Source organism: Grammomys surdaster, unplaced genomic scaffold (assembly GCF_004785775.1).
Source record: "Grammomys surdaster isolate TR1022 unplaced genomic scaffold, NIH_TR_1.0 372, whole genome shotgun sequence".
Lineage (NCBI taxonomy): Eukaryota > Metazoa > Chordata > Mammalia > Rodentia > Muridae > Grammomys > Grammomys surdaster.
The window spans coordinates 8114095-8129785 of record NW_021604791.1 but is presented as its reverse complement, the minus strand read 5'-3'; the positions used below and the strand labels follow the sequence as shown (position 1 = coordinate 8129785).

The window sequence follows — 15691 nt, the reverse complement described above, 5'->3', positions numbered from 1 at the left end:
CTCTCTCTCTCTCTCTCTCTCTCTCTCTCTCTCTCTCTCTCTCTCTCCCTCTCTCTCTCTCTCTTCCTTTCTTTCAGATTTTGTGTACATGAATGCAAGTGCTCACAGAAGACAGACACGTTGGATGTCCTGGGGCCTGGCTTATAGATGGTTGTGAGCCACCTGGCATGAGTGTTACAAACTGAACTTGGGGCCTCTGGAAGAGCATCGTATACTCTAACTCACTAAGCCATTTGTCTCACCCGTTTTTTGTTTTGTTTTTTTGTTTTTTTGTTTTTGTTTGTTTGATTTTTTTGAGATACAGTCTTACTATGTAGCCCTGGCTGACTTTGAACTCATAGAGACCTTCCCATCTTCCCAGCTCGTGTGTGTGTGTGTGTGTGTGTGTGTGTGTGTGTGTGTGTAGGATAGGGGTCAGCATTAGGAACTGTTTTTTGACATCAATCACTTTCTGTGAGAAAAGGTCTCTCATTGGCCTGGAACTCACCAGTTGAGCTAGGCAGATTAGCCAGCATGCCCCAAAGATCCTCTTGTCTCTGCTCCCCCAGCACTGGGATTACAAGCCTGGGCTAACTCATCTTGGCTTTTATTTGAGGACTCTGGGACTTGAACTGAGAAACTCATGCTTATATAGGAAGTAAGTAAGCAAGCAGGCAGGCAGGCAGGCAAGCATTTTACATAGTAACTTTATAAACTTACTTATCTTCCCAGCCCGTATGTCTCATCTCCTTTGACTTCACTAAGCTCCAGGTGTCCATACCACCTATTCTATAGACCATGAAGATAGTGTGCACAAGGTAAACTCTAGGGCTATCAATGTTTGTGGCAGAAATTGCTATTTTTCCCTGGGTTTCCCCTGGAATAGAATCTCTGATTTTCAGTTGAGCACAAGTGTGTCCCTTCACTCCTTCTTAGGAGCTACAGACAATCAGGCAGCTAAGTTCTGGTCAGGAGCTTGTGAATGGAGACTTGATATACAGCTTCCAATTTTCCCCTGAATAAATAGCAGCTATGCTCTTTTCATTCTCAGTCCTTCTTGCTGCTGCCTGGGAAGCAGAGGTGGTAGTAGTATGTCACTTGGACCATGGGAAGTAGGGTGACACCCAGAGATGGCAGAGGAGCGAGATGGAAAAAACCTGTTATGCTACACCTCTCTAGTAATTCATCCAAACTGTGGTGCCTTAAGCAACCTTTATAAACCCACTTTCCCTCCCAGTCAGAAGTAAAAGCAGCTCTGCAGACCCCTCCTCAGATCAGGGTCTCCAGAGACTTAATTAAGGTTCTAGCTAGAACTTCTGCACTTTTGTGCTCAACCATGAGAAGGATCGTTCCTGCGGCTGTTGGCAGCCTCCAGGTCTCATTTGGTTGCTTGTCCCAGTCATGCATTCTTTGTCATATGAATGCCAAAAGCCATCTCAGAAGTAACATCCCCTTATCTAGAACTGACCAGAAACTTCAGCCATATGCTGTGAGGTGTGTGTGTGTGTGTGTGTGTGTGTGTGTGTGTGTTAGGGTGAGGAATCTTATCCCATCCAAAAAAAAAAAAGAATTGGTTATGCAAGCCATGAACCATGGGAGGCCATGGGAGCCATTGTGTACTGTAGATCTGCTGCTGGGTAGTTGCTGTCTCGCGGCTAGACTGTTGATATGACAACCTTAATGTGCAGTGGAAATAAAACAACAATCTTTTGAAAATGTTTCGTTATTCTTGAGACTTTCATACAGAATTTCATATCTAAGCCCCGTTTTCACCTTCCAACTGTCTCCAAATCCTGGGACTACAACAACCACTCTCATAACATCCTTTTTCTTAAGTGACCCATTAGCTCTAGCTAATGGTGCCCATATGTGCCATCCACTGGAATATGGGAATCTTACCAATGACCGCATCTTTCCAACTGAATATTTCCTCGTCTGCCTCTGTCAACTGCCAAGAGCTTCTCAGTAAGGGGGAAGACTCACTATTTTGAACCTTGGTTTGCATTTGAGTGCCAACTTGCATTCTAATCAATAGTGCTGGGTTTGTTTCATTTCTCTGGAACATTTCCTGTCAGTGAGAGCCATTCAGTAAGCATTTTCTGGAATGTAGTCCTAGAAAAACCTCTGTTGTGTAGCAATTGCTTCAAAGATTAAAACTTCCCATCTTGGAGGAAAGCTTGTTAAGACTCGGGATGTTCAAGGAGAAGGGAGACAACAAGCTGCTGTAAGGGGATGAGACCTTCTGCCCTCCAGCAAAGCTCCTTAAGCTTGGGAAGTAAACAACTCAATAGCTTCAGGAAGTCACTGAAACTGACCAGATTCTCCAGGCTTTGCTGTCCCTCGAGTGTGTGTAAGCAGTAAAGATTGCTGAGAGATATTCTCAAACTGAGCTGACCAAAAGAAGCAGAGACCAGCTGAGAAAAGAACTGTGTGAGGGTGGACATGATGTGACATTGTCCAGAAAAAGCAGAGACCCATCTGAATGGCCTGGAAGAGGCTCAGACAAACTGAGCCCACCCAGAAAGGACACTGTTCAACCTGCTAAGCTGCTTGCAGGCTGTGCAGTATGCTCCAGGGTTCTCAGCTTCTGTGAATTGTTGCCCATGCTGGGGTGGGCTTTGATGATACATCTTGGAGTCATTTCTGCTCCTGTAGACAATTCCTTACCCATACTCCTTCCTATAAGTAACTCACTGGTTATTTATAAGCAAAGCTTACTGGTTCACCAAGTTGGACTTTGGTGGTATTTTTCCTCTGGTCTGTTGTTGCTTCCCTATCTGGGAGATCTGTTCATGTTTCCCCAAGAATAATGTCACATGGCAAATTCTCTCAGGCCTTCGCCTACAGCTTCCTTTCCAGAAACCTCTGGGACGAGTTTGTAAGAATTCTCTGGCCCTACCTAAAGCTACTCTGAGCTAAGGTGGTGTACCAAGTCTGTCCTTGGGAATTTGGAGTCCAGAAGTCAGTCAATGCTTTTTGAGAACTGGACCCAGAAGAAACAAAACCTGGTCTGTATGGGCATGCAGAAGTGAGGAAGCCAATTTGCAAGTTTCTCCCTTTCTCAGCTATGCAGAGACAAACCTGCAGAGGGGTCTCAGTTCCAGGATTCCTGTCCCAGCCCTTCTGAAGCTGGCTGGGTTCCCCACCCCCAGGTATATGAGATGTTTCTATGTGGTTCCAGAAATATGCCCTCCTCCTCACATTGCCAAAAAGTCTCCACCAGCTGAAATAGCTTTCAGTTCTCGTGACTAAACAATCTCTAACTAGGAAAGGCCTTTACCATTTGTGAGCTTTTGGTATCCAGACTAGCACGGTCTCAGTCAGTGCACAGAAGCTCACCGTTATCTCAACCAGCTCACAGCATCCTTTCCTACACTCCCACCAGAAAAACAAACGAAGTCTTTCTAGAAAGCACACAGGGAGGGGCCAAGCAGACCGACTGGAAAAGAACCAGGTAAAAGGGGGACACTGTATGACATATGTATGCCTCTGATGTGGGTCATTATTATATTGGAGGTCAACAAACGGTTCCTTAGTCACTAGGGATCAAAGAAATCCTGCCTCAACCAGAGCCCATGCGCTCACACAGGGCTGTATTCACTGAGTTATCTTTGTTACTGGGTTGATAGGAATTGACTCAGGCTTCTTCCCTGAAGAGGCTTTGCTCTTTCTTGTTCTTTCTGAATCCCCTAATGGCTCTGGGATTTTGTCTGTCGCCACACTCCCTCTGTGAGCTACTTTCTGTCCAGATTGTTTACTTGGGGATCCAGGCCAGGGTGCCGGGGATGCTTGTACTTTTCTTTCAGCAGAATTCTGCACTCCTCTTCTTGAGTCACACTCCACATTCCTGCGATGCCTCCTTTGAGCTGGCGGGGGTGTTTTGCAGCAAAGCCATTGGCTGCATAAGCCCAGGAAGGCTTTGTCCTCAACCTTGTTCTAGAAGCTGACCCTCTGGTACAGAAGGGGCAAAGTGAGAAGTGGTAAACAGGAAGCCAGCAGGCCTGGCTTGGCCTGGGGATCAGAAAACATCAGATACCACACTTGGCGCCGGAGCCGGATCATAACCTTTTGGGGTCACAGCATCTTCCAGGCTAGTTCAGGGTGTGTTCTCAGCAGTTTGGGATTGTCAGTACCGCAGGAAGAATCTGTTCTAAGACGCTGACTCAAGAATGTCATGGTTTCAAAGGTTACTGTGTTAGACAAACAGATCAAGGAAGGCAGAGGGAGTTAGTCTGTGAGAATAGCCAAGGGACGGGCATGCCTGCCACCAACTGTATCAACTGCTACTCTCTAAGGCCGCCTCAAATCTCCAGTTCTTCTGGGCTGGCTGCATTTTCTATAACTTCTCAACTATAACTGTACTCTTCTTTCAGACTCAGTATCCCCATAGCAAAAACAAAGTGCTTGAAGATAGGTCCTCTCTGTTCACCAGAGTTTATGACCCTAAGTGGCTGACACACAGCAGGAGCTGAACAACAATTTGTTGAATGAATGAATGAATGAATGAATGAACGAATGACTTTCTTTAAGGCTGATTGTCCCTGTTTTCAATGAATGAGTGAGTGAATGAATGACTTTCTTTAAGGCTGATTGTCCCTGTTTTCAATGAATGAATGAGTAAGTGAATGAATGACTTTCTTTAAGGCTAATTGTCCCTGTTTTCTTACTGTATTCCTTCTTCCTCTTCTCTTACTGTACTTCTTTTTCATTTGTCAGCTGCTCACCATGGGAATACTCTCTTCCCGTTGTATCCACCAATTCCTTTCATCTTTCCAAGGCCACGTCTGCAGCCAGTCTTTGTGGAAAAGAGCTGAGCTTCCTGGGAAACCAGAAAGGGGCCTTTTGTAAGGAACATGTTAGAGGGTATAGTAGACTATGTGGAAGATGAAAACTGAGAGATGGCAGGTTGGGAATGGAAAGGTTTAAGTAGAGGGGTCATGGGAATATGGCAGAAGCCAGAAGGTGTGAGGAGGGACTGGATGCCAAGGGAGGATGGCTGGAGAGCCAGCCACATGGAAACCTGCTATCCCACAACCCAGTTGTAAAAATAATTGAGGGGATAATAGAATGCACACAACATGAAAGGTTTCAGGGGAATACTGGGATTAAAGGATTACATGGCCCCAGAGATTTCAAAAACAACACAGGCTATTGTTATTGTCCTTGGTCATCCTCTAAAACTACATGGAAAGACCCTATTGCTGAAGAAACCATACACTTTGACTGCAGAATATGGAGAAACCAGTGTCAAGCTGGTCAGGACACTTCTTCCTTGCCAGCTAGCTTTCATAGTGCCCAAAGATGGTATGAAGACTGCAGGCGGGGGAAGAACATCAGTGGTCTGGCCCTGCATGCTGTAATCCTCGCCTGTCAGTAAGGTTTGCCCACAGGTGCAATAGTACACGAGTCTATGGGGTTACTAACAGCTCTCTGATTGGATCTGAGGCCTGCTCCACAGACTGAAGTTTCACACCTAATTCTATAATCCCACTCAAAAGCCCATAGCTGGGGATTTTGCTACACAGTCATGCTGTCAAAATGCTTTCTAAGTGTTTGTGTTTATGCCCATTAATCTGGGCTGCTCTCGGGCTTGGTCAGAGGAGGTTTTCCGCACTGGGCAGCAGTCAACGGACAGATGTACATTGCTGCAAGTGCTGAGGCTGAGAGGCTGAGCGCTCAGCCCTAAGGGTTCCTATGGCAACACCCACTTACCCTCACTAAGTCTCAGAAATATCTCAGAGGGAGAACAACTTTAAGAGCCATAGGACGGGGAGGAATGAAACAAGGTCACACTCATGGACACAACATGGCTGTCACACTCATATGCTCAAAACAGTTGAGCTTACGTGCACAGGATCTTCACAAAATCAAGCCAACCAAAACTCTAGGATCCATGGGTAGGTGATCTCCAGACTCTTTTACTGAAGAGTTGTTGGCAGTTGATAGTGGCTGGGGATGATGTGGCTATGGGTAGGGTTTCATACTCACATGGTTTGATCCCACACCCATGCATATATGGACAGCAGTAACTGGACTTAGTGGAGGGGGGACCATAAAGTTGGGGGTGCATTTTAAGGGAGGATATAGAGAAATTATAGGGAGGAAGTGAGGGAGATACATGATTATATTTAATTGTATATATGTGTTTGTTCTCAAGAATAAATAAGAATTTTGAAAAGTATCCAGGCTTTATATGTACAGATCCTTTCTCTACTATTTCCCATGCTCCCTGGAAGCCTGGGAGTCAGGATCCAGCATTCTCCCATGCCTGCTCAGTTCTCTCACCCGATATAATTATTTTGAAGGTGGAACGATGTAATCAGAGACTTGCTGAATTGACACGTAGCCCCTGATGTTCCTGAGTTGGGTGCCTTCTCGTTCTCTCTTGATCACCCACACGTCATCGTGTCTCCTGAGACTTCTAGTTGTTGCCCTGCTTGCATGGGTGGTGCTTTCCTGTGCGGAGCCTCCTTCAACTCAGTGCTTTACAAACACAGACTCTGAAGAGCCCTTGTCGGGTACTTCTGGGCACAGCACTCAGATGAAGAAATGTTCCACACAGAAGAGAACACTGGCTGGAGGAGCAGGAGAGGGAAGACTCTCAGAAGACAGATCGGGCCCTGATGGGAGGATGGGATATAGTGACACAGAAACACACAGGTAACGAGAAATAATCCATTTCAGCATCTCACATCCCGAGCTGCAGCTTCCTGCTAGAATAAGCTATCTTCTGTGAATCAGAAGCTCAGTTCAAAGGCAGCTGGCAGAGGGGAACGAGGCAACCCCAGGCAGCAGAGTTGGCACATGAAGAAAAGGACCTGCCCCTTCCTGGGACAGGGACCCCCAGGAAAGACGTGCGTGATAAACACTGGTGTGTGTCTGCAATCTGGCTTTTATCCCTTCAAAGACTCCTGAGCTGGGGGCAATTAACAGTGCTGGGGCAGCCAAGAAACTGCCCTGTGAGGATAAACAGGCTGACAGGACATTTATACAGCAGCTTCAGCAGAGTCCTGGTTCTCAAGCATGGATCAAGTCGTGGTTCTCAAGACCAGGAGGAAGCACGGACTGCAGGGGGTGCCTATTGTCCTCTATCTAGGCTGAGGTCCTTCTGCATGTGGCATCCTGGTTCTATTTACGGAAAAGCTGGATGACTCTCTGGGACCTCAGGGCAGCAGTGGACAGAAGGACCATCACACTGTCCTCATCAGAGACCACCAAGGCTCTTTTATAGGAAGCAGAAGCCATGGTCACAATTTCCCTCGCAACTTTACAAAGACACAGTTGACAATCCCCAGCCCTGGGTAACCATTATTTTCCTCTCTGGTTGTATAGACTCAGTCATTCAGATTATACATACACATGAGACTGTGCAGCATCTGGACTTCTGCATCTGGCTTATTTCACTTAGCATAATATATCCCAGGTTCATCGTGCATCCAGGTCCATCACGCAAATGACCATGGTCCCCTCTTCTACTAAAGACTAAATAATATTTCTCTCTCTCTCTCTCTCTCTCTCTTTCTCTCTCTCTCTCTCTCTCTCTCTCTCTCTCTCTCTCTCTCTCTCTGTGTGTGTGTGTGTGTGTTTTATCATTATCTGATGGCAGACATTGGGAACTATTTCCACATCTTGGCTGTGAGTAATGCTCTAGTGAACATGGGAATACAGATTAACGACTGGGAGGAAGTAAATCAAAGGCACCTTGAGGAATCATCTCCCATCTGTTAAAGTAGCTGTTATCAGAAAGACCAACCGCAAGCACTGTCCCTGGTGAGGCTGTGGAGAAAAGGGAGCCATGTGTACTGTGCTGGAAATGAAAACTAACTGAGCCAACTAGAATTCACTAGATTGCCCATGGTCAGGATTCCATGGTGAGCCAGCTGATTCTTCCCTGGGTGTTAGGCAGGCAGGTCCTGGCCCTGGAAAGCAGAGTCTGGCACTCATGTGATGGTTTACAACAGTTCCAGAGGATCCAGCTCCCTCTTCTGGCCTCCATGGGTTCCTACATGCATGTGGTACACATAAACTCAGTCAAGCACACATACATGCATACACATAAAGTTTGGAAAATAAAAACAAATAACAAATAAATAAATCACCATTTTAAGGCAAGCTGACTCGAGGTGCAGCAGTGCCATCCCCATCTATCAACTGTCAAAGGTGACAAGTGTCTGACCTGTCTGAGGCTCGCCTTCTCTTCTTTAGAATGGGTTTAAGGTCACAGTGTCCCCTTGGTGGGATTCTCTTTAGGACCAACAGCACAAACACACGTCCACGTGTCACGTGTCAGTGAAGGAGGCTGGTGTGGCCATCACGAAAGCATGAGGCCGAGCATTGGAAGGGCACACTCCTCTAACAGCCGTGTTCAGAAGAATGAAGCAGAAGGATTCAAGTTCAAAGCTACCTTATCTCTAAGAGTCAGACAGGCAGGCAGAAAGAAGGGGGTGGGGGGAGAGAGAAAGAGGAAGAGAAAAAGAAAGACTCTCCTGGAATAGAAAATGAAATCTATGTTCTATTGTTCTCTCCCTGAGAAAGGAAAAAGTTGACCTTTATAAAATCCCAGAGAAGCAGGTATCCCAAAGCCACACAGCTGACTTTCCTGTTTGACAAGGCCATAGCTCTGCAGGGGTGGATAGACATGGTCACTACATTGACACGGTGATGTCTGAGCTGCCCATGTAGGTGCAGACCTATTAAAGGGTGTGCGTTGTACACGATTTATTGTAGTTTGGTTGTATTTAAACAAAGCGATGTAAAAAAATACAGAAAAGAATACATTTTTAGAAGCAAAACCACAAACATGGACAGTGACGTCTAGGCAGATGAGCACAAGGAGAGAGATGGCGGTGGGCAGAGACTCCCAAGTGAGGCAGCTCTGCTGGCACACGTTACACTAGCCCTCCTCCCTTCCCCTTCAGCTACCCAGAGCCTTTGTTCTGTAATCACCATACCAAATCTCATCTCCTTTCAGAAGTCTCTGTGGACCACTTGACCTTTCTGCAGTGGAATCCACATGGGATTCTAAGGTATCATGGCATGCACCATAGCTTCTCATGTGAAGCCTGTGACCTCTTATGTTCTTTTGACTTATTGTTTAAACTGCTAAGCTTTATGTATTTGTGGTTACCTTCAGCTTCTGAAAAGTATGACGCGTGTTCCTTGCATCTTTGAGCGTGTGACGTATGATGGCTATCTCTTTGGTGTAGAGCACAGTCCTAAGCCCAGGCTTGACCCTTATCACACAAACCCCTGGTGTGTTGCTGTCAAATGCTTCTTGATGTGGCTAGACCATGGGCTGTACTCTGCTGTAGCTTCACAGAAAGAGCCTGTTTCTGTTATCTCCCTTGTGTACTTCAGTGACAGCTTTCCATGAGTATTTAAGGATTCTCGGGCTTGAGAAATCTGCATGCTAGCTTGAGTGCAGTAGAATTTCAAACACTTGTTTCAGTTCTTTCTATGTATGAATGAGATAGTTCTAAGTCCCAGCTGAATGTGGACTCGGGAATTCAAGGTACTTGGGAACAGCCCTGAGATAAGAGTGAGTGAAGCCACCACTCCCCATTATCCTAAGCCCTCTCGCTCCTGTTTGTTTGTTTTTAGTTTTCCCAGAAGCCCACTGGCGTCTACTAGCTCATCTCCCAGAAAAGGAATGGCATTTATAACCGCATCCCCTTCTGAAAACGGAAGAGTTATCTGGGGACTAGGGACATGCCCCATATACTCTGATATCTCAGAGAGCCGTCTCAGTTCGCTGCCTCAGGAGTCCGATGCACAGAGTCTCTGCCTTTGAGCATGAGCTGAGGCTGAGAGTTAGCAGGACAGTTCCAAGTATCCTCTTCCTGTTTGAGAGAGTTGCTGGCAGGTCTCTGAAAACCTGCAGAGTATTTATGTCTTTAATCCTGGGCTCCATGCCACGACTCATTTCAGAACCAGAGCAGCCCTGTTTAGCATTAGGCTCTTCCCACCCCTGCCACCACCCCAGTGAACAGAGGGCAAGCAGGGATGGGCTCCGGCATGGTTGGTGCCTGCCAGGGAAGCAATGGCTGGGGTGACCACAGGGATGAGCCCTTGGGAAGCAGGAGGGGCGTCGTGTTTTCTGGTTTTTTTTTTTCTGATGTTTAATACAAGACAGAGAATGGCTTTTTGAGTAGGAATTTTAAAATACAGGAACATTTAGGAGAAAGCGTTCTTTCCTTGTGGCTTTGTCTCTCCTTCTAGATGGTAATTTAAGGCTGCATGCACAGTCAATGTTACCATCCTAGACTGTTTTCATGCCATTGGGGTAAATTTTTGTTGAAAAGTGAGGGTATAGAGGACAGAAGAGAAGAACGAGGACCTTGGGGTCAACATCAGGGATTGTTGGAGAGAACTTACAGCAGCCATAGTGAAAGAGCGACTGAGGCAGGTCTGAATTCAAGAAAGCGGGGAAGAGTCCTCCAGAAACACGGAGAGTTGGGAGGCCTCTGGCTTGGGAAGTTCAATGCCAAGTCCTTAGTTTTGGTCTAAAAACCTGTCATTTGGTCAGGAAAATCCTGTCATTGCCCTCAAGGCAGGTAGTACATACAGTACACACAGTGTACACACAGTATACACAGTGTACACACAGTACACACACACAGTACACACAGTACATACACACAGTACATACACACAGTACACACACAGTACACACACAGTATACATGGTACACACAGTTTACACACAGTACACACAGTGTACACACCATACAAACAGTGTACACACATAGTACACACACAGTACATACACACAGTACACGCACAGTACACTCACAGTACACACAGTACACACACATAGTATACACACATAGTACACACAATACACACACACATAGTACACACACAGTACAAACACATAGTACACACACACAGTATACACAGTAAACACACACAGTATACACATTACACACAGCATATACACAGTATACACACTACATATACAGTATACAGTACACAGTACTCACACACAGTACACTCAGTGCACTCACAGTACATACACACACACAGTTCACACACAGTATACACACACAGTACACACACACAGTTCACACATAGTTCACACACAGTACACACACACAGTTCACACACAGTACATACACACAGTACACAGACACAGTACACATAGCTTCCTCTTCTGCCCAGGGGCTCATACTCCACATACCCATACACATATTCACACACACACACACACACACACACACACACACGCGCGTCTTTCTCAGTATCAGTCTCACTTTCACTCTGGCAGCCTGTGCTCCCCACCCCCTTCCCCCAACACTCTACACACCATTTAGGGGAAAAGATCCCTCACTCAGGTCCAAATAGGTGATACTGCTTCTTAGTGGAAGTTGGTCCTACTTCAGCTGTCTCTACTTGTCATCCACAGGTCTCATATTTGTGAATATAACCAACTGCACACTAAAAATAATTTCAAAACCACTTGCCTCCAACCTGACTATGTGCAAACTTTTTCTCCCTTGTTACTGTTACCTAAGCACTATAACACAGCAATTGTGTATACAATATCTTCTATTTGACATTGTCAGTAATTGAGAGATAATTTGAAGTTTGCAGAAGGTATGAAAATACAATATTTTTTTATACGTGGGACCTGAATATTTTGGGATTTGAGTATCTTTAGTGGCTTGAGTAGGAATGGCCCCCATAGGCTTGTATGTTTGAATGCTTGGTCATTAGTTGTTGGTCTTGTTGGAGGAAGTGCGTCACTGCTGGTAGGCTTTGGAGTTTCAAATGCTCAAGCCAAGCCTAGTGTCTCTCACTCCTTTCTGCTGCCTGCAGATCTGGATGTAGATAGAACTCTCAGCTACTCTCCAGTCTGCATGTTGCCATGCTTCTAGCCATGATGATTGTTGGGAGCCGACTCTTAGCTGAAACGGCTATCATCTTTACAGCCATCTCGAGCCATATACCCTGACAAGAGACTTGTTTTCAACAGCCCACAACAGCTGAGCACACCCTGATAAACATCTTGTTTTGCTGTTTAGTGCCGCCAGCAGCTAGGCACACGTGGTCTCCACACTGCTAGCTAGATGCACGTGGTCTCCACGCTGCTAGGCGCATGATGTAGTGCCTTCAGCTGTGCTTGTCCATGAGGGCAAGGCACATGGTAAAGGGTATAAATACCCAGAGTTTCCTTTCAATAAAAGAGACTTGACCAGACTCTGTCTTATATCCATTTTTCGCGTCTCTCGCCCCTCCATCCCCACTCTCTCTCTTGCTAGACTCTGACATGAGGACCGAAGTAGCAGAACAGGCCATTACAAAGGAATGGGCTGTTACAGATGGTAATGGACTAACCCTCTAAAACTATAAGCAAGCCCCAATTAGATGCTTTCTTTTATAAGAGTTGCTGTGGTCATGGTGTCTCCTCATAGCATTGACTAAGACAATATCCAAGGGAAATCTCAGTACCAATCCTTTTCAGATACTGGGAAAAGATAGTTAATTCCTTTGCTGTGCCATAGACTGTGCATGGCCACGTCTCCAGAACTAATAGCTGAAACCTTAAAGACAATTTGCTGAGGTTTCCAGAAAATGTTTCCCCTAGACTCTGAAGGCACAGGTACACAAGAGGAAACACTCCTTGTTGGCTGGGAAATTCTGACAGCTTCCTCAACCACTGTGCCACTCAGAGGAAGGGAAAATTGTGGCACTGTGATTAGAGCAGAATGAAAGGTTATAAAATAGCCCAGTACTCAGTGACAGACCAGTGGCTAAACGTATCCTGGAACCCTCCCTCTCAGAGCATTGGGTTTAGTGAGGTAGTAACTCCCTGTCCATAGGCCAGCCCTGGCTGAGTCTTCAATCCCTTGCAGCTGGTTGTCTAATGATAAGAGATTTTACACACACACACACACACACACCTAACAGACTATATCTAACAATCTGACCCATCACATGGCTGACTGAATCTTCGGTCAAACTCTGCTTTGTCACTTCCGAATGTCCTGTCTGCCTCTGGTCACACCATGCTTCCTACAAGTCCCAACTTAACTCCCACTAACTCCAGCCTCACATTTACCAAGGGGCACAGGTCAGAGTCCCACAGACTTATGTCAATTCCAGATTTGCCAAGAGTCACAGGTCTACAGGGCCTGTGTTTCCATCTCAACCATGTCACATGTTCAATAGTCTTTAGAAAAGTAACTTCACTTCTTTAAACTTCAGCTTTCTCACTTGTAAATCAGGGGGACTGTCTCATCTCTAAGAAGACTTTAAAAATGAAGGAGCCAGATGTGCTGGCACACACCTGAATTCCCAACATTCAGAAGGATGAGGCAGGAGAATTAAGAGTTTAGGTGCAGCCTGGGCTGTGTTAAATGACCCTGTCTCAAAGAAAAGGAAGAAAAAAAAATAACTTAAATAAGGCAAGGTAGAAAAGAGCAAAAGCCAGTGTTTGATGTGCAGTGAATGACCTGTAGTCCTGGCCTAAACAAACAGTATGTGAATTGAAATTAGTAATGACTTTGGCTTGATAGGGTTGTTCAATAACAGTGGGGTATCACTGCAACCACATCAGAGCAGCAGCAAGGACACATGGGAATAACTAGCCCACTGGCCTATAATTCGATATTTTATGCGACATATTTTTTTACCCCGCAAAGATTGCTTGACTTTTTTTTCTTTTTCTTGTGCCAAAATGGAATTCAAAGCCTCGAATGTTAAGTAAGTGCTCTACCATTGAGCCAAAGAATCTTCTTAAATATCAACATACTTCCCATTTTCCTGAAGCAACTGAGGTTAGAGACCTTCCATCAGTACCTGGGCTTGTAGACCAGGTGACTGAGATCCAAGTCCTAATGGCAAGCATGCATAGTCTGCCCAGTACCATCTCTCAACCACATCCCAGCCCACCATTCTTCACAGCTCTCTGCTGCCCAAGTTTTAGGAATAGCTCTGTGACTAACCGGGTGGCTTGATTTCTATCCATGTAGTAGAGTTTATGAGAGTAGCACCTGCAAATGGTCAGTGTTTCTGAAAGCACTACTATGTTGAGGAGAGAAGGGAAACCAGCCTGGTGGTGCAGTGTGCCTTCTGGAGGTGACGGGCTCTGTGTGGCACCAATACAAACAGCTCCCGTACTTGTCAGTTAGCTGAGCGTTCACACCACTTCTTAGCCTTTCATTGTTTACCCAGAGGTGAGAGCCCGTGATAAGGCCTCGTTGATGAGGTTTATGTGACTAGCCGTGGACATGTGCTATTGACACTGTTTACCATTACTGAGCATCAATGGGGCTCATTAGGTGACGGTCAAAAGATACTCATTCAAACAGAGAAGCAAAGGAGGGGGTAGTTCTGTTTAAGACAAGTAGAAATAGATCAAAAATTAAATAGGAAAGTCCCTTGGAGTTGCAATACCAAAGAAGCAGCTGAGCTTAGCGATGGGTTTTAAGGCTTAAAATCTTTATCCAGGTCAGCTCTTACTAACATTCTTATATGACAGCCTAAATTTTCATTGTCAACTCAACGATTAAGAAAAACCAAGACGTTGGTGCCAGTAGGATTTACTGAAGGAGGTGGAGGCAGGAAGATCACGAGTTCAAGGCTAGCCTGGGCCACCTGCTTTTATACCTGGTATGATGCCATCTCTGTGTGTCTGTTCTGAGGAGCAGTTTTCTCTGTTTGGCTTCTCTCATGCTGAAGGGCACACCTCCACATCAAGGAAAATAAAGTGGACATAGACATGAAACCTCTTAAGCCTTAGAACTATCTTTCCGGTTGTGAACTAAAGGCAGACAAAGGTTATCACTTTAAGGTGACTAAGGATTCAAATGAGCACCAGTTATCATTAAGAACAGTTCAGGGTCAGGGGTAATAGATTATACACTGTAGGGGCAGAAGCAATGAACTCTGAAGGCCGTCCAATTAAAGTAACACGTTGAAGATGTCTGTACAGGCAGCAGTTTCCCGTGGGGCCTTTGAGATCACACCACCTGTGGTCTTACGGTTGAAGCGTGGTTCAGGATCTGTGCCCATTGGTGGACAGCACTTAGTAGCTGTAGATAAAGGAAGATGCAGAGTCAGAAGATAAGAACGAGGAGGATGTATAGAAAGTGACCTGCTCCTGAAGATGGTAACAAGGTTGTACAGGAAAAAAAAAGTAAAACATGATGATCAAGAAGAGGAAGAAGAAGAAGGAGAAGATTTTGATGAAGAGGAAACTGAAGAAAACGTTCCAGTGAAGGATCTGTATGACACACTCCAGCCCAAAATGCACAAAAATCAAACAGAAATGGAAAAGACTCAAAGCCATCAACATCAAGATCAAAAGGTAAAGAGTCTTTCAAAAACAAAACCCTCCTAAAACACCATAAGGATCTAGTTCCATAGAAGACATTAAGGCAAAAATGCAAGCAAGTATAGAAATGATCCACACAGAGCACCATCAACAATCCAGACTGAAGTCTTTTCATCTCCACCTCCTTTCCTGATTGGCCATCCTTCCCCACTTGCACACTGGGTGTGATCTCTTGTTTTCCTAAAGCATTTTTCTTCACTCTTGTGGTGCAGAGGACTTTGCTGCTTTTTAGTACTTTTGCATGTGCCTCATCTCTCTGACCATGTTTTAATACCCTTGTATCCTTAGCTGCTCAATAATTTAATGAGCAAGAAAGAGAGAGAGAGAGAGAGAGAGAGAGAGAGAGAGAGAGAGAGAGAGAGGAGGAGGGAGAGAG

At 45.4% G+C, this 15691-nt stretch overlaps 1 pseudogene; it reads left to right on the top strand.

Annotated features, from left to right (window-relative positions):
• Positions 1-13656: 13656 nt before the first annotated feature.
• Positions 13657-15448, top strand: LOC114632251 (annotated as a pseudogene).
• The last annotated feature ends 243 nt before the right edge of the window (positions 15449-15691 follow it).